Consider the following 20680-nt stretch of genomic DNA (forward strand, 5'->3'; position numbering starts at 1 on the left):
GTCACCTCTCAAGTTCCTACCCGAGTCCCCTCTCGAGTTCCCTCTCGAGTTCCCTCTCGAGTTCCCTCCTTTAGTCCCTCCTTTAGTCCCTCCTCTAGTCCCCTCTCTAGTCCCTCCTCTAGTTCCCCTCGCGAGTCCTCTCTCGAGTTCCCTTCTCTAGTCCCTCCTCTAGTCTCTCCTCTAGTCCCCTCTCTAGTTCCCCTCTCGAGTCTCCTCTCGAGTTCCCCCTTGGTTCCTCTCTCGAGTTCCCCCTTGGTTCCCCTCTCGAGTCTCCTCTCGAGTCTCCTCTCGAGTCCCGTCTCAAGTCCCTACCCAATGTCCTGGTCCGTTGGAGGTTCCGCTGGGGGTCCTGCCAACTCCATGTACTGTCCCGTTGGAGGCCCCGCCGACTACTCCTCTGCCGGGGGTCCTACCAATCGTATGTCCTGTCCCGTTGGAGGCCCCGCCGACTACTCTCCTGCCGGGGGTCCTGCCAACCCTTTGTCCTGTCTCGTTGGAGGTCCCGCCGTCTACTCTCCTGCCGGGGGTCCTGCCAATCCTATGTCCTGTGCCGTTGGAGGCCCCGCCGACTACTCTCCTGCCGGGGTTCCTGCCAACCCTTTGTCCTGTCCCGTTGGAGGCCCCGCCGACTACTCTCCTGCCGGGGGTCCTGCCAACCCTTTGTCCTGTCCCGTTGGAGGTCCCGCCGTCTACTCTTCTGCCGGGGGTCCTGCCAACCCTTTGTCCTGTCCCGTTGGAGGTCCCGCCGTCTACTCTCCTGCCGGGGGGTCCTGCCAACCCTTTGTCCTGTCTCGTTGGAGGTCCCGCCGTCTACTCTCCTGCCGGGGGGTCCTGCCAATCCTATGTCCCTGTGCCGTTGGAGGCCCCGCCGACTACTCTCCTGCCGGGGGTCCTGCCAACCCTATGTCCTGTCCCATTGGAGGTCCCGCCGACTGCTCTCCTGCCGGGGGTCCTGCCAATCCCGTGTCCTGGTCCTTTTCCGTGGGGGATCCTGCCGAGGCCTGTCCCACCAGCGCTGACACTGGTTCCTGCCCGGCCTCCGGAGCTGTCTGGTCTTCGCCCTCGAGCCCGGCCCTCTGAGAGCCGCAGTCTTCACCCTCGATCCCGGCCCCCCTGAGAGCCACGGCCTTCGCCCTCGAGCCCGGCCCCCTGACTTTCCCGGCCGCGGTCCTCGCCCTCATGCCTTGCCCCCGGGCCGTCCGCCCGAATACCCCTTTTTGAACTCTGCCTTGCCCCCGGGCCGTCCGCCCGAGAACCCCTCCTTGAACTCTGCCTTGCCCCCGGGCCGTCCGCCCGAGATCCCTTCCTGGTCCTCTGCTGTGCTCCTGGGCGGTCCGCTCAGTCCCGTCCTCCTGACCCCCTCCACCCACCCTGGTGGCCTAGTGATACGGCTACTTTAGCATATCACTGGCAAAAGCGATATTTTCTACGTCATTTTATCTGCACAAACAATATATCACATGCAAGCTGAGATTCCACAGATTTCATTGGTATAAGTCTCAAAACTCAATGAACTAGCAGCCAGGAAAGAGCAAGAAAACAACCTCATTTTACGTAGCCATGATGATAATTATGTCTTACCTTTGCTGTTTTGTGATCAAAAGTTGTGTTCAAGGGCATAAAAACGGTTAATCCAATGTCTCTGTGTAACTTTAAATGATTACTGATAATCCATCATTACAATTATAAATAATAAACGCAATAAACGGATTATAATCAAGCCCCCAGGAAGAGCGCCGGACTCTGATGAAAATATTCGTTGTGTCCAAACGGCAGTACTACAATTTCCGTATCAGTCCGTGACGTCATTGGGCCCAGAAATAATTTTTCCCATTGACTAACATTGGGAAAGAGACATCTGGAAATCAGCGGATAATTTTTTTTAAACTGAACTATTTTATAGCCCTTATTATAATCATTAGGTCCTTAAAATTGTAAAATGCACTAAAAGCCGAATCTAGATTTATTTTCTGTCTCCATTCATTCTACTGAGCCGAGAGTGGGAGCTCTGGGGGGGGGGGGGGGGGGGCTTAAGGGGCGCATGCTCTGTGAGCGCACATACGGGTTCTTCTGCTCTGACAGCCAGGCATGATGGGTAATCTGTGACGTTTCACTCTCTCAAGAGTTGGGCCATTTTGTCCTCATGCGCCAATGAGCGGCTCTCATAGGAAAGAACAAGACCCCTTCTCCGACGCTGTATCCAGTTCTTATTATACATCCATGATTATAATGGTTAGCCGACCGGAGCTTCCGGTTTAGGAGGTGCGCACGCAGCATCTCGTTTTAACTGAATAATGGTCATGTTTACATGGATTTATGCCCCTAATTACAGCCCCCTTCCAGAGACACACTGTCACTATGTTTAGATCAGATATGTGGGCAGGCAGTCAAGCAACGTGTAAAAAAGCCTCAACCCCAAGTGAGCTTGTAGTCTTAATGTTAGCGTGTGTGTTTCAGAATGAGTCTTTGTCTGTTATAATCCAGGCAGCTAAAAAATACATGATGTAATTTTTCTCCCCAATTTTCGGCGCCCCCGATGGGTTGATGCGTCCTTAGCATTCGCCTATACTGCCTATGCCAAGGGCCGGCCCTGGTGAAAACAATATGACTTCAACAAAAAATAAGACAGACAACTACACACCACACATGATGGTTACTATTTAGGGCTGCCTGTATGGATCAGGTTTTTGCCAAAGCGAGCCCTTTTACTAGAATAATAATATGTTATGTATTATATCAACCGTATCGGTACAATGAGCGACATCTAGTGACGGATTGTGGAACATTGATTTGATTTTTCTCATGGCAGTTAGACTCTAGAGACAAACCAGGGGACTTTATTTAAATTTTAATCTGTGTCTGTCCATTTAGTGTAGTATTTGATCCAATATTACATTTGGTTTATATATTAGTCACTTTCTTATGAAATGCCAGGTTTTAGGCCTTGATTTGAACATTCAATCCTGAAAATAAAAAATCAACCAGATTAATGTTTCTTTAATCCTTTTTTTAAAACTTTTTATTTTATTTTTTTATCAACAAACAGCCAGACAGACAACGCAATAGCAGTTGGCAAACAAGTTAGGATGACAACAGTGTGATTTGAGTCCGACAGGATAAAAAACAAAGACAAGACAAAAAATAAGTGAATAAAACAAAACAAAAATGGACTGCGACAGGACAAAAACAAAAAAACAAAGTCAGAATCTAAAGGCTCTGAGTCTAAGTCCATTATTAATTCCATAATGCAATTTAGAGATCAAATAATGTATATAAATGGAACAAAAAGACCAAATATATCAAATTTTAAAAAAAACACAGCACTTGTTAGTCAGTCAGCCGTCCGCTAATCACAGTTTAACACCGCAGGTACACCACCCTATTGTACAGAGACATCCGGCATGTCCAGCTCCCGTATGTAGACGGGTTTCCACGTCTTGTGGAATTTCCCCAAGGAGCCCCTCAGTATGCACCTTGTTTTCTCGAGTTTGGCTGAATTTAGGACTTCTTTTAACCACGAGGTGTGTGAAGGGGATGTTGGAGACTTCCACATGAGCAATATCAGGCGTCTGGCTAGTAAGGTAACAAAGGCTATGAAGGCTGTCTCCAGAGAAGAGAGTGGCCATGTGGGTGGGGTTACACCAAACAGTGCGGTCATAGCATTAGGAGCGACCGGTTTTCCAGTAATTTCTGACAGTGATCTAAAGATGTCAGTCCAATAAGAGTGTAAGACCGGACAAGACCAGAACATGTGTGCATGACTCGCCGGTGCTTGGCTACATCTGTCACAAGTTGGGTCCACTTCCTTATATATTTTAGAGAGCCTGAGCTTAGTGAAGTGTGTGCGATGTACTACTTTGCACTGAATCAGTCCATGTCTAGCACAAATAGAAGATTTGTGTACATTAGCAAGGGCTTTTTCCCAAAGTTCTTCTGAAATCTCCTCCCCAAGATCTGTTTCCCAAAGAGATTTAATGGAGTTCAGGGTAACCAAACGAAGAGAATAAATCTGAGCGTAAATACACGTCATCATTCCCTTCAGAGTAGGTAACGGCCTAAGGAGTATGTCTAGCGCCGAATCAGTTGGGTGATTAGGAAACTGAGGAAATCTATTATTAACAAAACTGCAAATCTGTAGATACCTGAAGAAATGTTGCCTAGGTAGTGCAAATGTATCAGATAGCTGTTGGAAAGAGGCAAATGTGTTGTGAATATAAAGGTCTTTGAATGTTTTAACGCCGTGGTTAAACCAAATAGTAAATGCGCCATCTACTAAGGATGGAGGAAAAACATGGTTTGCAGTTAAAGGAGCTAGTGTAGAGTATGTTTGGAGATCAAAGAAACGTCTAAACTGATTCCAAATGTTCAAGGTTGCTTTGACAATTACATTTTTAGTGTAAGCAGAGGAGGGGGTCTTAATGAGAGAGTGAGCCAATGCTGAAAGAGATATTGGACTACAGGAAGCAGCCTCCATTTCAAGCCAAACAGGCGGAGAGTGCTGTAAGTCAGATTGCAGCCAGGACTGTATTATTCTCAGGTTTGTAGCCCAATAATAGAACCTCAAATTCGGCAGAGCAAGTCCACCCCGCACCTTTGGTCTCTGTAAAAATTGCTTGCGTATCCTTGGGGTTTTCTTGTTCCAAATAAAGTTAGAAATAATAGTGTCAGTTTTACGAAAAAAAGTTTGAGTGAGGAAAATGGGCACACATTGAAATAAATATAGAAATTTGGGGAGTATATTCATCTTTATAGAGTTAATTCGGGCAACCAGAGACAGATTTAACACTGACCAGCGGTCGAAGTCTTCCTGTACGCGGGACAAAAGGGGGGCAAAATTAGCTTTATAAAGATCTTTAAATGTATCGATCACCTGGATCCCGAGGTAAGTGAAGCTGTGTAGTGCAATTTTAAATGGTAGACTATGTAGAGGGAACTCACGCGCCGCTCTATTTAAAGGGAACAATTCGCTTTTACTTCAATTGAGTTTATAACCGGATACAGCACCAAATGAGCTAAGGATAGAGAGAGCTGCAGGGACAGACACAGATAAATTAGAGAAATAAAGAAGAAGGTCATCCGCGTAAAGAGAAGCTCTCTGTTCTACCCCATTTCTGAAAATACCTCTAATGCGGGGGTCACAACGAATAGCGATGGAGAGGGGCTCAATAGCTAAGGCAAATAAAAGAGGGCTCAAGGGACAACCCTGCCTGGTGGAGCGGTGGAGAGGGAAATATTCAGAGTGCGTATTATTCGTTCCCACTGAAGCTAGGGGAGAGGAGTACAATAGCTTCACCCATGAGGTAAAGTTCTTTCCAAAGCCACATTTCTCCAAGGTGTGAAAAAGATACCTCCACTCCACACGATCAAATGCCTTTTCTGCATCTAAAGATATCACAGCTTCAGGTACAGAATGTGTGGAAGGTTGGTAGATTGTGTTAAAAAGTCGTCTTAAGTTAAAAAATGAATGCCTATTTTTGATGAAGCCGGTTTGATCGGGAGAGATAATGGTTGGTAACACGGTTTCCAAACGTAAAGCGAGCATTTTAGACAGTAATTTAAAATCCACATTTAACAAGCTAATTGGTCGGTAGGAGGAGCATGCAAGGGGAATGTTTCTTTAATCCTGACCTGACTAGAGGTAAGTAAATCTGTATAGGAAGACGAGTTAAGGGATAGAGGAGAAAAGGTTATGGTATAATTACAGAGCCTGTCCATTTATAAATTGAGGAAATCAATGTTAGTCTGTTAACCAAAGTGCAGCCATCTATCTACCAACTATCTACTATCTGTTATTAAAGATCAGAGGAAAAGAACAGAATGAGAGGGGTAAATCCGGAATAAAAATAAAGAAGCAAAGAGATTGTAGAGCAGTGAGAAGGAAAAAAGCTCGGTGTGTCAATTCATTGCCAGTATTTTTCGTTGTTGTGAAAAAAAAATCGCCCCCTCTGATTTTTTAACAGCCCCCTGAGTCATTTAATCTTAGAGCCGGGCCTGCACATACTGTACACATTTTAACCAGATGTATTATGCATTAGTTTTGTAATGCATACAGGGAAACAAACACAACCTGTCAAGATGTGTAGTACAAATGGCAGGCAGTGCAATATGAATAAATGAATAATCTTTATAGGTTCACAAAAAAATCTCTAAGGGTTGTAAATTCACAAAAATGTTTTATGTTGTTTGGTTTACAACATTTTTAATTCCCAAACTGGGCACGCTGGAGACATTTTAGATGGATTTTTCTGATTCTGAAGTGTGATACAATAACAAAATGTCTTTGTTCTCTGTCTTTCTGCTTGTTAGTGGGATGAAGCTCGATTTGAAGACACACACACACACACATATTGAGACACGCCCAATGTAGTCCCCAGGTGCGGTTTGGGGAGATGGAGGCTCTCTGAAGGTGAACCCCATGGTGAGGAAAGGCGAGGTGCTGTGCACTGTGAGCGTGTGTGTATCTGTCCTTTCATGTACTCACTTGTCTATTATGTCTGAATTTTGGGGTTGTCAGTCATGTAAACAGCCCGCTAAAGAAAGAAAAATATATATCTATGAAAGAAAAATAAACGTCACGTTTTTTAACATATGAAAATGTAAGTTGCACCGTCTAGACTGAAAAGAAAAGTGAAACTTTTTTTTTTAAATGTAAAGGGGATGAATTGAATAGAGGCCGAGGGGTTAGAGTGGGGGGGGGTGAAGGATGGAGGGATGTAGCTTTTATCTGGAGGAGGGGAAGCCAAATTAGAAATGTGGCATGATCCCCCCCCTCCTGGGACTGAGTCAATTAGCCTGCCTAGAGGAGCTGCCAAGAGGCTAGGGCTGGGGGATGGTGCCGGTAAAGAGTGTGGTGGTGGTGATGGTGGTGGTGGTGGTGGGGGGCTGGTTGAGACGGGCGAGGACTAGGGCGTAGGCAAGGGGGGTAACACTGCCTACAGGATCGAACATGAGGCTGTAGTGCAAAATATTACTTACAGGATCAGAATATAATGTCAGAAAAGGTGAATGTTGTAAAATGTCCTTGAATGCACAGATGGAAGATGTAGGCACACCAATCTTGTCAAGCATGCTGCAGCAGTAGGCCTGTGTTTATTTGACATCAAACCATGACTCGATTAATAATATAAGATAACTCTCGAGAAAAGTGACAAATATTTGTTTCTTTGGCTCAGCATATAGCGCAGGTCGTCCACTTTAACATTGTTGATGTTTAAATCCCCCATGGTTGACGTTTAAAACCCCAGTAACCTTTGTCCACACTTCAAAGTGTCAAGAGGAAGTTACTGAACCCCAAATTGTGCTTGATTGTCAGGCCAACATCTTTGTGTGGTAGTTTACTCCAATCAGCAAGGTGCCAAATAAATGCAATTTATTCTCAAATATTGAAAGTTTTTAAATAATTTTAAATTCAACTCAGTTTGAAGACACCATTGACATGGGTTTTTAATATCACTGTCATCTGGGACTTATTAGAAAATACAGGATGATAATCAATGGACTGAAGGGCTGTTGGTGTACTGTACACAATTTAACAGGAGTGGGTGGAGAGGATGCTGAGGAGCTGGAAGCACTGGCAGGAAGCCAGTCTCTCACCAAGCAGCTCATCAATGAAACAGACCAATAGTTACTGCACCAGCTTAGCCAGCCCCAAAAATTTGCCTCAAACTAAGACATCAAACAACAACATTTTGAAAAAAACAGCAACAGTAATGTAAAACAGACTGCTGCACTACATGTTAAATTAAAATGTTCTCTCTCTGCTTTCTTTAATTATTTTTATTTTTTCAATCTGTGATCCTGAGCAGCTGCAGAACAGCGGTATAGCAGCATTACAGGTGGGGAGAAGAGATGAAGATCAGGAGGAAGAGGGGAGCAAAGAGGGGGAAACAAGGGGGGTACATAAGGGAGAGGAAAGGTGGGAGGAGGCGAGGAAAGCAAGGGTGAATACAGAGTTGGGGGTTGTTAAGAAAGGTGGCGGGACGAGGTGAAGGAAATAAAAATGAGTAGGGGAAGAAGGAAGTAAAACAGTATCAAAGGAATGACTGTGTGTGTGTGTGTGTGTGTGTGTGTGTGTGTGTGTGTGTGTGTGTGTGTGTGTGTGTGTGTGTGTGTGTGTGTGTGTGTGTGTGTGTGTGTGTGTGTGTGTGTGTGTGGTGTGTGTGTTGTGTGGTGTGTTGTGTGTGTGTGTGGTGTGTGCGTGTGTGGTGCGTGTGTTTTTAAGTTTTCCAAATGAGATGCAAGATAGTGTCTGTGTGTGTCTGTGGTATAATTTCCAGTGTCAGCAGAGGGTGGCATGTGACTTGAGTGACAGGGTAAAGAGGGACAGGGAGGTAGAGGAGGCTGTACTGCACGCGCTCAGTAGCGTGTCACCAGGCAGGCCTGCGTCTCCTTCCTTATCTGACAGGCACACTGCAGAACAGCAAAATCCCCTGCATAAGCCCCTCGAGCACTCCTCTGGGACACGGTGTGTGTGTGTGTGTGTGTGGTGTGTGTGTGTGTGTGTGTGTGTGTGTGGTGTGTGTGTGTGGTGTGTGTGTGTGTGTGTGTGTGTGTGTGTGTGTGTGTGTGTGTGTGTGTGTGTGTGTGTGTGTGTGTGTGACAGGGACTGTGAGAATCTCGTTATTTTCCTATCTTCCTGTGTAAATCCTCCTAATTCCACCTCAACTCCAACACTCCATGACTGCTCAAGGTGAGGGGATAGGACGGACCTGGAGTCACTCACACATACATACACACACACACACACACTAACACATGCACGTGTCTGCACAAATCGAGAGTGCAATTACAGGTCAGTCTGGCAAATGAGAGGCAGTTCTGCAACACCGCTGGGCAGAGCGGAGCATTAGAGGAAGAAAGATAAATTAGAAACGACACACGTGTGTGTCAGAGGAAATCTGCAGTCCTGAGCCTATGGTCGGCTGCCAGTGTGGATTACGTTTTCAAACAGATTCAAAAGCAGTGTTAATCTTTGTGGTTTTATCAAAGTTACTCTTGAATCTTGATAGAAATAACCTTTGGATCCCTCTGAAACATGTGCACATTATCGGTCAATGTTGTCCTATAGCATGGATAATTAATTCTTATTTTGTAAAAGAGTTAACTGAAGTTTTAATAGTTTAAAAAAACCTCCCTGATCAGGCTATACCAAACCCAGAGACCAACAACCTGATCAGAAACCAGTTAACCCAGTGGTCTAACAATACACATCTATCCATCCACTGAGAAAAGCTCGATGATGACCTGAGATTGACTGATAGTCTTTACTCCGGGCCATCAGCACGTTCGAGTGATCTGCTTTTATGTGATGACATGGAGCCTCATTACCATCAACCATCCTGTATCTACGCCATCTGTGCTGATACGTTGATCCTAATTAACCTCATTACTGTGTGTTGGGTCTCTGGTTTAATCTGTTGACATCTTGATCCATCCATTATACTAAAATCAGCACGTCTGTTAGACCGACATCATCACTTAGCTTTTCACTTGTGGAGCCTCAGGGCGTCTGAGGAATTTATTTTATTGTTTTGGTTGGTCAAATTTCGTCCTTCTAATTCTTGGAATAGTTCTGATAATTTGACACTGTGCAAATTAGGTAGAAACCCTGTTTTGCCTATGTACTTACAAATCACATTGTAAAGAGAGGAAGATGTATTCTAAATAAATACTATAATGTATTGTTCTTTCTAAGAAATATTCAATACTGATCTACTCTTGTGCAGTTTTCTCTTTATCTGTTGTTTTGAAGAACTCTTCAACTTAAAAGGTTGATCTTAAACACCGGTAAAGTGTTATCTAAAGAAAGCATGCTCTCTTAACTTCCCTTATTCCTTTTATAACACAGTGATGAATTAGGGAAACCAGCTTTGCTGACCTCAGGTTCAACTCTTTTGTCACCCATCCATCCATGTGAGGAGGTTATCTACACATATCAAATGACACCTTTAAAACATATCTATTATCTTCCATTCTATAACACATAGGTGTGAGCAAGCTCTCTGATTGGTCAATAGGCGTGTTTGATTCCACGATCAAAGAACGGTCAAATAGAACGTGCCTTTTCACAACAAGTCAGTATCCCTCCGCGTCTGAGAAAAACGGTATACCCTTGGCCTGAAAAGCAAACTGCTCCAGTACAGGCGTACGGACCTCGGCGCAAGCGCCTCGGTCCTGCCGCAGTACTGTCGTACCAATAATGACGTTAAAGAACGGCCTCTCGTGTATGATTGCTTAAATCAATAAATACAGTACCAATATTTCAAAAATAGTTTAAGGACACCTTTTCATTTGTATAAATAAAGAATCTATTCCTTTGTATATACTGTAGTGTATATAGGGATATAGTAATACAGTTAATACTAGGTACAATGTCTCCAAAATGTGTGCATCTATACTGTAACGCATTCAGAAATTCTACAGTTAAACACTCACTCTCTCACACACACACAGACACACACACATACACATTTACCCATCATTAGCCGCGACCTACAGATCAAGGGCAAGAATCAGGCATCGAAAAAGAAAACAGAAAATGAATAAATAAAAGAGACTGATGAAAGTTTGATGTTAACAGCCTTATGCTTTTTATTTGAATAAGGGAACAACCTCTGCTACTGTCTGTCCCCTCTGGCTATATAGGAAAAAGTAGATATTTCAAGAGAGCAGAGACACTCGTTAAATATTTCAAACAAAGGAATACTGACATCGCTGCCCAGTATCTCCCCCTACCTCTCTCTATACGTAGCCTCATCATTTCTCTGTGGCTTATCTTCTTGACTCCAGACACATGTAAAGACAAACATGACGTGAAATTGGAAAGCACCAGCTGATGCACCAGCCCTGACAGTTCAGAAGATAATATATCCTGTGCTCTACACAGTATGCACATGTATATAAGTTACCCTCCAAATCTCATCAATTGTTATCTACTGTCTGCTGACCTGGTAGATATTTCAGGGTTAAGAGGAAGGTTAATGGGTTTTTCCGCAGAGGAAGGGTTTAGATGGGGGTTAATGGGTTTTAAGGTGTGGCAGTGGATCAGTGTATAGCCACTTTAACCATAAAGTTACCTTGGTGGTCTATTCATCACCAGGCAATCAGCAGACCCACCTTGAACCCACAGGAGCTGTTAGGTTAAATAAATGTCCACTTCGCTGCTCTCTCATGTCAAATGATTGAACACACTTCAAGAGCGGGTGACCACATGGTGAAAGCGGTTATATTTATGCTGTTCTAAACACTTCTGATTGTCTGTGCTGGGAAACATCTTCTGACACACAGGAAGTGCTGTGTTTCAATGTGTTTGTATTACTAAGAAAATTAGCGGGGTAGTTAGCATGAGCAGCAGTAGCCATATAATGACATCTACAATAAAGAAACTCAAGAACATGCCAGAAATAGTACTGGTCCCTATCTGTACTTTACATTACTTTCAATTAATTTGGTGCCAGTAACACATAGTGTAGTGCAAACACAGATGCAGATTGTATTTTTAATGATTAAAACATTTCTCTGAGGCAGAAGTTCCTGAAGGGACAAGCAAGAGTGTCTTGATTCTCTAAATCCATATGACTCTCGATTGTCAGTTCATGAGTTGAGTACCGCAAAGTGCTAAGGCCATAAAATCAAGTGTATCATGTATTCGTGTGTGCAGACTTTTTCAAGAGGAGATATCATAAAATAATAGCAGTCCTAAAAGAGTACTACACTGATTAAGCATTGCACTACAATGTGTTTTTAAGGATCAACAATATTATGTATTAATATATTTTTTTAATTGAGCATTCTTCATGCATGCAAATGTAGTTTTATCTTCCTACATTACCCACAATACAACTCATCACCAACAACTTGCTCACAGATTATGGTGTGCTTGCTAGCAGCAGCTAATTTAGTTTTAGGTGCTAGCAACAGAGGGGAGGGGCAATTAGGTAAACTGACTTCTGTCTAACACCACACACTTCATTTTCACAATTTTCCACTTGTAGACTTCAGTCCAAACCTGACACTAACTCAAGGGACATCCCTTGAGGAAATCTATCAGAGTAACACAGTTTCCTTTTAGCCAAAAAGAGGCGTTATTATAAAAATCAAATCTTTAGTATATGATAAGATGTTAAAACTAGGGCTGTCAAGTTAACGCGTTAACGCAATTTTTTTTAACGCCACTAATTATTTTAACGTGCGATTAACGCATGTGTATTTGTCCTCGGCCCGGCCCGTACTTTCAGAGCCCAAAGGCTTGTTGTTGTTGTTGTTGTTGTTGGGCCCTTTCTCATTTCTCTAACTCCCCTCCTCGACTCCGCTCCTCGACTCCTATCCTCGATACTTAGTCCCGCCCACAGGAGATGCGAGCGGAGGAGCTGAGGAGGGGAACCGAGGAGAGAGGAGGGGAAGCAGCAGGCGGTTAGAGAAATGAGAACTCTCATAATAACGTAACACCATCGGAGACTGGATATACCCGAATACCTAAATGGGTGGCGGAGGCTACAGCTTGCAGGACAATTAACATTGTGGAAGACGAGGGAATGTGTGAGATCATTCGGATCGCATCCAACATGTCGACTGCACATCACAGCGCATTATTTTGACCCTAGGTGGGAACTTCAGTCTCATGCTTTGACTGTTATGAAGACAGAGGAGCGGCATTTTCGCCGACTAAAGCATATTTGTCCACTCATAGGTTGATAAGAGTATTAAAAACTTGAAAAATATTCCTCTAAGGTACATTTAGAACAGATCGAATATGGACATCATGCCATTAATCGCGATTAAATATTTTAATCTGACAGCCCTAAAACTACAATACTGTCCAGTGAGTGTCCATTAAACTAGCAAGACATGACTTAGGTAAGCTTTAACTAAACTACATCTCAAAAAACAACCAACATGAAAGGCCTTTGTGGATGACCACATTACAATTAACACAACACAGGATAAGTATCATGTTACACCATGTTGTACCATCCTCTGCACCCTGACCACTCCTCACTGCAAAGGTAAATTAAGGGTTAAGGTAGGCTTCAATGGTATGGTAATGGAGGGTTACTTTGCAGGTTAAGGTGGTTTTGAGGCAGAGGGGTAATAAAGACTGGGATTACTAGACTGAAAAGGTGAGATGACAAATGCACACCTGTGAGTCTAAAACACGTATACACCCTCTCACAGACAAAACATGCTCGTGATAGCTAAAAAAAGAAGATTCTACAAATAGCATAAAAGAGAATAGATATTTAAAGCTTTATAAAGGCAGTTGAATTGTCATAAAGAGGATGAGGAAGAGAAAAGAAAAGGGGTGGGAGAGAGGATGAGAGAAAGACAGAGTGGCATGGGATAAGCCTCTGTCATTAGATGTGGGATTTTAGCAAAAACCTGCAGCGAAGGCAGAAGTAAATGAGATTAGAAAACAAAAGTGGCAGAGTGTGGCAGGATGGAGAGTCTCACAATAACTGCAGGTGTAAAAGGACCAAAGACTTGTAATCTTCATTATGTCCACTGGTTTCTTATTCACATCTGATCTGATCGGTCTGTTAACATTCATAGAATGCTTTATTGTGCTTCTGCGCCTTGCACAAAAGCTTTTGAAACTAAAACAGGTGACATTTCAAAGATATAACACAAACCCTGTGTTCTCAAACTGAAAACATAACTCTTGTGAGACTAGCCAATGCCAACTGAAAAAGATTTTCTGGAAAAGCAATACTAATTTCCTCCCAATCCTCCACTTCCACCATCAGGAAAACAACACATCCAAGACACACATGCACACACAACTCTTTCAACATGTTCTCCTTTCCTGATGTATGCCCAGAAGAACAATCTGTTAATCAAATCCAATTGAGGGTAACCCACAAAATGTTCTCACTTGCATGTGCTCCCTCTTAAACTCCACTCTCCATCGGTCCAGCCAAGCTATTATGTTACTCAAGGAAATCACTCAAATGATCAGCACAGATGCTAAACCACAAATACAGCCGGGTTGACACAAAGTCAGAGCAAATCCAACACAAACATCTACACAGGGTATTCCCCAGCTCCAGTATGACAGTAAGTCACATTCACAATGTTAACCCAACACACCAACTACTTCCTACATCAGTTATTTATTAACGTAACCCTCCTATCAATATCTGCTCACAGATCATGGCACAAACAGATACTGTAGGTAATGTAAATCTCACCTTCATCCGCAGATTCCTCCGCCTGCGTCCCGGTTCAGTCCTCAGCCCCTCCTAGACACTTTCCCCCTTGGCAGGTGCCATCATGGTCAAATAGTCCACAGGAAAGGGCTTTAAAGGATTCTCTAATGTCCCCTGTCTGTCTCTTTCTTTTACTCCCTCTCCGAGTCTTCCTGAGATTTGTATTACCACAAGAAAAGCAGCATGTGTGTGTATCAGTGTGTGTGTGCGTGCACAACTCCAAAGGTCCTGGAATTCCTGAGTCCTGCGCTAAAGAGCGAACGTGGTTGAGCTCCCTCTCCGTCTCTCTCTCTGTCTCTGCACTGCTTTTCTTTTTCTTCTCGCTCCCGGCCGGGCAGAGAGGAGGGAGGACAGTCAGGGGGTGGGAGGGAAGACAGAAGCTGCTTTCAGACAACTCTTTCTCTATCTCTTCGTTCTCCCCCTCTGTCCTTCTTTTTGCCTAACTTTTACTTATTCTCTTTGGGCTTGTTCCTGTGTTAGATACTCTTTCACTGCTCAGCAAGGCGTGAAAGCAAAGCTCTCTCTGTCACACACACACACACACACACACACACACACACACACACCCTCCTCTTTCTTTCCGCGCCACTCCCTCTGCCACAGTCCAGAGGTAAAGTCACTCCCTCGCTGTGTCACCAGCCGCAGTGTCTTTCTTCTGCTGTTATGATTCAACATGCTTTATCACCACAGATTTCCTACTTTGTTGGTCCAAGTTTCTTCGTGATGCGGACAATCTTTTGGCCGATCTATTTGTGATAAGTATCAGGGAGAGACTGGGATAAGGGTAGACTTCACACTTGGATTCAGTTTCAGTTTAAAGTTCACACATTCTTCCAAATGTCAACTCGTCCATGAGTCCATTGTTCAAGACAGAAAGTGTTTGCATAAACTTCTCTTCTGTTTAAAAGATATAGATTGATTTAAGTGGTTGGGTTCAAGGTTCAGACCATAACAATAAGCCCTCCACTCTGATACCCTTAACCTTTTCACCCCTGCTTTGCAATTTAACAAAAAAGATTAGGGATTTAGGGTATGCTTGTTTAACATGTGTTCGCTTCTCTGATTTGAGCCCGTCCTGGGAAAACCCGTGAAGGTTTGATAGAACAGACACATTTCCTCCCTTCAGCCATAAATGCATAAACAGTACAATAACATCAATTGACGCTGGGGAGTATAATTTTGGGACTAGCTTTTTTAATCTGTTGTTCAACAATAAAAGGAAAGAAAAAGAGATCGATCCTCTGTGTCTAGATTTCTAATGCTGAGGTAGAATCCCAAATTACAAACCTCATCGCCAGCCAAGAACATTGATAGAGTAGGACTAGAATCTGCACTTGGTTGAGGGCCAGGAAAGATTATTGTCATGGAAAATAAATTATGGTTTTGGCAACTATAAGAGATTGTCAGATTGTCTTAGATTACTGTATGGTGTAATGTTAGACAACTAAAATAACTTGATTAGGGTCTATGAAAGATTGTGGTTCGGGTTATAGGAGAACATTAAGTGGGGGTCTGTATTGGGACCACAAAACATGTCCACCAGCTCCCCAATCTTGCGTTCTGCCTTGCTACTACAGTACTTCCTGCACTGGCACTCAATGGATGTACCAGACGTGAACCCTATGGTATACATCGTTCAAATGACATCCCCTTATCCTCCTTGAGTGGTGAGCAGAGCTGTGTCTAAGGGTGGATGAGGTCTGATAGCACCAGAGTGGTGATTAAGGTGGTGGAAGGTCAGTCACAATAGCTTTTACTTACTTTGACACTGTGTTCACCATTCCACACCTTTGCCTTCAATAAAAAGTGATTCAAGAAGGGAAAGAAAACAATTCTCATGGTGAATGACCTCGCTAATACTCCAACTTTTTTTGTTTAGTTTGATCCCTAACAGGACAGAATTAGTATCGACAACTGCTGTTGATCATAAGTGCACATAAACATTTGTTAACCCCTCAAAGGTCAGCTCTGTCAAGTTGGTGTCAGTTAGTCAACAGTGTGATTTGTATGTCAAAGTTCATCAAAATTGCAAGGTTGGATCATTTCAATTGACGTCATTGTGGAATGTATACCAGTACTTGCACAGCTGACCTGTAAATGATTTACTTACAAGATATCGCAACTCTGGTAAATATAATGCAATTTATATGAAGGTTAATCCATTAGACAAACAAAGGGAGAGAATGAAACAAAAAGAGACCATACATCTATAAAAATCAAGACCTTCTAAGACACACTCACGCCAAACAGGGACTAATTTATTGTTTTTATAATCAGGTCCCAGACAGCGGGGCGCAGCACAGTATCAGCGATGCACACACACACACACACACATGTAGGTACACACATGCACACACAAACACCTGCTGATGGTGTGCTCATGTAACACACACTCACACACAAACACACTGTGTCTGTCTGGCGTCTAGCTGGCACCATTCAGACGGACATCCCTAGAGGATGCAAAGGTAGCCAATCACCACTGCCAGTCAGCAGCGGTTCATTATCACACACATGTACACCCACAGGGTTGGTCCTTGGGGATGTGTGTGTGTGTGTGTGTGTGTGTGTGTGTGTGTGTGTGTGTGCGTGCGTGCGTGCGTGCGTGCGTGCGTGCGTGCGTGCGTGCGTGCGTGCGTGCGTGCGTGCGTGCGTGCGTGCGTGCGTGGACTACTGGTGATCTGCTGCGGTATGTGTCTTCCTTGTTGCCAGTAAGTACAAAATAACAGAATAATTTAAAGTGACAGGACTAAATAAAAATTCATATGGATTTATTTTTCATTTTTATTTTGAAGATTTTATAAAAAAATTAGTGATGCAAAGATTAGGTGAAAATTGGCTTTCAAAACTACCATTTGCATTGAGTATTATGTCTGCTGACAATTTATTATAACAAATATATATAAATCTAAAAAGGATGAAGCAATTTGTATATTTCTTACTTTCCTAAAAAGAAAAAAAGAAAAAGGAGATAAGCATCCTTTAAAGGTCCCGCCCCCTTCTTCTCCACCATGGTTTTTCCATCTTCATAGTGGATTTGTTCTTTGTTTAATTCCTTCCGTCCGTGTCTTTCTTCCTTTCTTTACATCTGCACTTCCAAGCACTGACCTGCTTTATGTGTGTCTTTTCACATAAACTGATACCTGACACCGGACAAAAGACTGATAAGCCCGTAAAACCTTCTCTGATGTCACAAACCGGACGTAACCGTGTACAAATGTCACGCTGTGCTGACAACATCAACACCATCACAACTGATCCGGCACATATTTTCCATTGCAACAACAGTGACACACACACACACACACTCACACACACTGCAGTTCCAAACCATCCTCTTTGCCCTGTTGCTTCTGAATACTTGAATTATTTGTTACTGCTGGTGCCTTTTGAAATGTTGTTGCTTATAATTTATTTAACAGTTATTGATTCGCTACGCATATTACACCAGCACACGCCTGACACACACACACACAAGCACACAAACACACAAACACACCACTACAACCCCTTTCCCTGCCTTTTCATTCACACAGAATTAGGCAGGCTTGTGCAAAGCTAAGCAAGTTCTCTTGTCTTTGTGTCTCTCTTACTCTGACTCTCTCCTGCACACACACACATACACACACACACAAACAACCACACACACAGACTTGACCCTGTTGCCGCCTGCGCCATCGCTAACCTTCTGTGGTTTTCCTTTTTTATTCATTCTACCTTTATCTTAAATTGCCTTAAATTGCCTTCTTGCCCCTTTAAATCCTTCCATCATCCATTCATCTCAATCTCCTCTCATCCAATTCTTCTCCTTCACCCCACCCATCTTTTGTCTCCTCCCTTTCACCGTTGATCCCTCCATCTTTAATCATCCACTACTTCCCTAATCCCTCTTGTTCTCCTTCCTTGCTTCCAATTAGTATTTTATTCATCCTCTATTGCCTTTAGTTTAACTTTTGGGCAAAATGTAACATACACAATTTCCAAATAAAAATAACAATTAGAAAACCAATAGAACAATATTCATTTAAATACAAATCTAACCCTATTTCCCTCCATGTTTGACTTAATACACCCCTCTTGTTTTTCTATTCCCACAATTTCCCCAAAATCAATTTTCATTATTTGTACCTTTTCCCTCCCTTTCCCTCCATTTGTTCTCATGCTCCCCACAAAAACCCATCCCTCCCTCCCTTCCTCCCTCTATCCTTCCGTTTCTATTCTCTGTTTGTTCAAGGCCGCTTTTAACGAAGCCAGTCTCCTCCCCGATCTCAACAGGCTATTGTCAATACTGACGTCTGGCCTCACACACACAGATACACACAGATATACACACACACACACACACACACACACACACACACACACACACACAACACACACAGAGAGAGACTCACGCCTGAGCATGAACTCACAAACCAGCAGACTCATAAACATGTTCCCAAAAGTACACATGGCTCTCGATAAAGGTCTCAGCCTCTTCTGTCCTTTGTCCTGTCCTCTAATCGCTTAGTTTAGATTGTAACTCTCCCTCCAAACACACACACACACACACACACACACACACACACACACACACAGTACACACACACAGTACACAGTACACACACACAGTACACACATACACACACACACACTCTCACACACACAAAAGGAGTGTCAAGTTCACCAGCTCCACTGAACTCCTTTCAGGCCTGTATTCATGCTTTAGATTGACAGCGCATTGTAATACATTGAAAAGCGCAACATTAACAACACGCGGTTCGCGCGTTGCAGTGGCGACAGTATGCAAAGGTACTAAAAATGGAAACCTCACCCTAAATGACCAACATATGCTAAAAAGGAAAGGAAAGACAATTAGATTAGCACCTTTAAAAGTCTATTGCAAAGATAACACAGATTTTAGTTTGACAGTGTGCATCTGTGCATGTCGTTCTCCCTAACTCATTTTAGCAGGATTGACAGACTGGCAGAGCTTATGATACATGATTTGATGACCAGGAACACATATTGAAAGTTAAATTCAAAAGCCATATAAATGCTAATATATGAGCTGGCTGAGAGGTAGAGGGAATTACATTTGGTGTAAGCAGATAGTGGAATAGCAGCAAGGATGCAGTGCTCAATGGCTGGTCAATGCAAATAGGATGGGCGTCAACCAGAATAGAATGCTGTGTACGAGATTTATACAAGTTAGACATAAAGTCAAATGTACATCAAGCTGTTACTTCATTGGCGTGTGTGTGTACCTTGGACTTGTCCCGTCATGTCCTGTACCACATTGTTAATGTTTCTATTAACCATAACCAAGAATTATCCCTATCTTTAACAAAGGGCGGTTGCCGAACCCTTACCAGACATAGTTTCTTTATCATAATCATGATATTTTCCAAATCTTAAACAAGGCGTAGCCCTCTAAACAAAATCAATATACTGTAAATGCTGTTAAATGGCTTAGTTACTGTTCAAAAACTCAATAATGATGACCCCTTATCAATATATTATGCATATTCTAACCATCCATCAGGTCTGCAATGGATACATTAAAGTAATCACAAGTTATATGTCAACCTCTTAAACTGTAGAGGAACGACTCAGAGGAGGAGGAAATATAACAACTATGTATTTTCACAACCTGGCAACCCTAAAGCTGTTCTTCTGGCTCTTGTCTAGTGTATATCTAATTGCCAAAGTTATATCAAAGCTAGCAGGGGCTATAATTGAAAATTCCCAAATAATGTATGGCAATAATAAAGATATCTAACAATATGTGATGTGACATAACACAATCTTCAATTGATTTAATATGGACTGGATATAAAAAGCACAGAGGACCTTTGCATACTTTTTGTGCAAACCGAAGTTCATCTCCTTTGTCCTCATTCGCTTTCCCTTAACTCGCCCTCCCAAAGCAGCATTCCTGCTCATATAAATATTTCACATCCAAAACTTAAAAAGGCATGTTACTTTACACTTCAAAGACCCCAGTGTATGCTTCACTTCACCATACACACACCAACGCACACACACTAAATACAAAAACACGTTTGCACAATAATAAACACATAATTGCCAAATGTACACGGTATCACGCCCGACTCACACTCACACATACAAACACACACAGGTGTATAAACGTAAAGAAATACAATACATATTCACACACACACACTGCTGTGCACTGCAGGCGAGGGAGAGGTGCAGGCTGATACACACACCTCATTAAAGATTTATTGTGGATGAGAAGAGAGGAGTTGATAGATTCTGCTCTCCAAAACCCTCCTCTTGCCTCCTGCTTGACCAAAACACAGATACTGCGGATGATCTCATGTTTATTCATGTAAATATCAAAAGATAAATATTAACCGGCGTGTATCGCTTTATGGAACTCTCCACTGCATGTGTGGGTTTAATTGGATAAATAATTAATAAAGGCTTTCAGTTTTAACAAAATGAAAGAATTGAAGAGATTTAGAAAG

The 20680-nt window shown here is 42.9% G+C and overlaps 1 protein-coding gene across 1 annotated transcript in view; it reads right to left on the reverse strand.

Annotated features, from left to right (window-relative positions):
- The window catches only part of sema3b (sema domain, immunoglobulin domain (Ig), short basic domain, secreted, (semaphorin) 3B), a 96905-nt gene extending 82234 nt beyond the window's left edge, over positions 1–14671 (reverse strand). The window contains exon 1 of the mRNA XM_034208989.1: positions 14187–14671. The gene's annotated coding sequence lies outside the window, so the exon portion shown is untranslated. The remainder of the gene's footprint in view (positions 1–14186) is intronic.
- Positions 14672–20680: the final 6009 nt, after the last annotated feature.

The sequence above is a fragment of the Gymnodraco acuticeps genome, unplaced genomic scaffold (assembly GCF_902827175.1).
Source record: "Gymnodraco acuticeps unplaced genomic scaffold, fGymAcu1.1, whole genome shotgun sequence".
Classification (NCBI taxonomy): Eukaryota; Metazoa; Chordata; class Actinopteri; order Perciformes; family Bathydraconidae; genus Gymnodraco; species Gymnodraco acuticeps.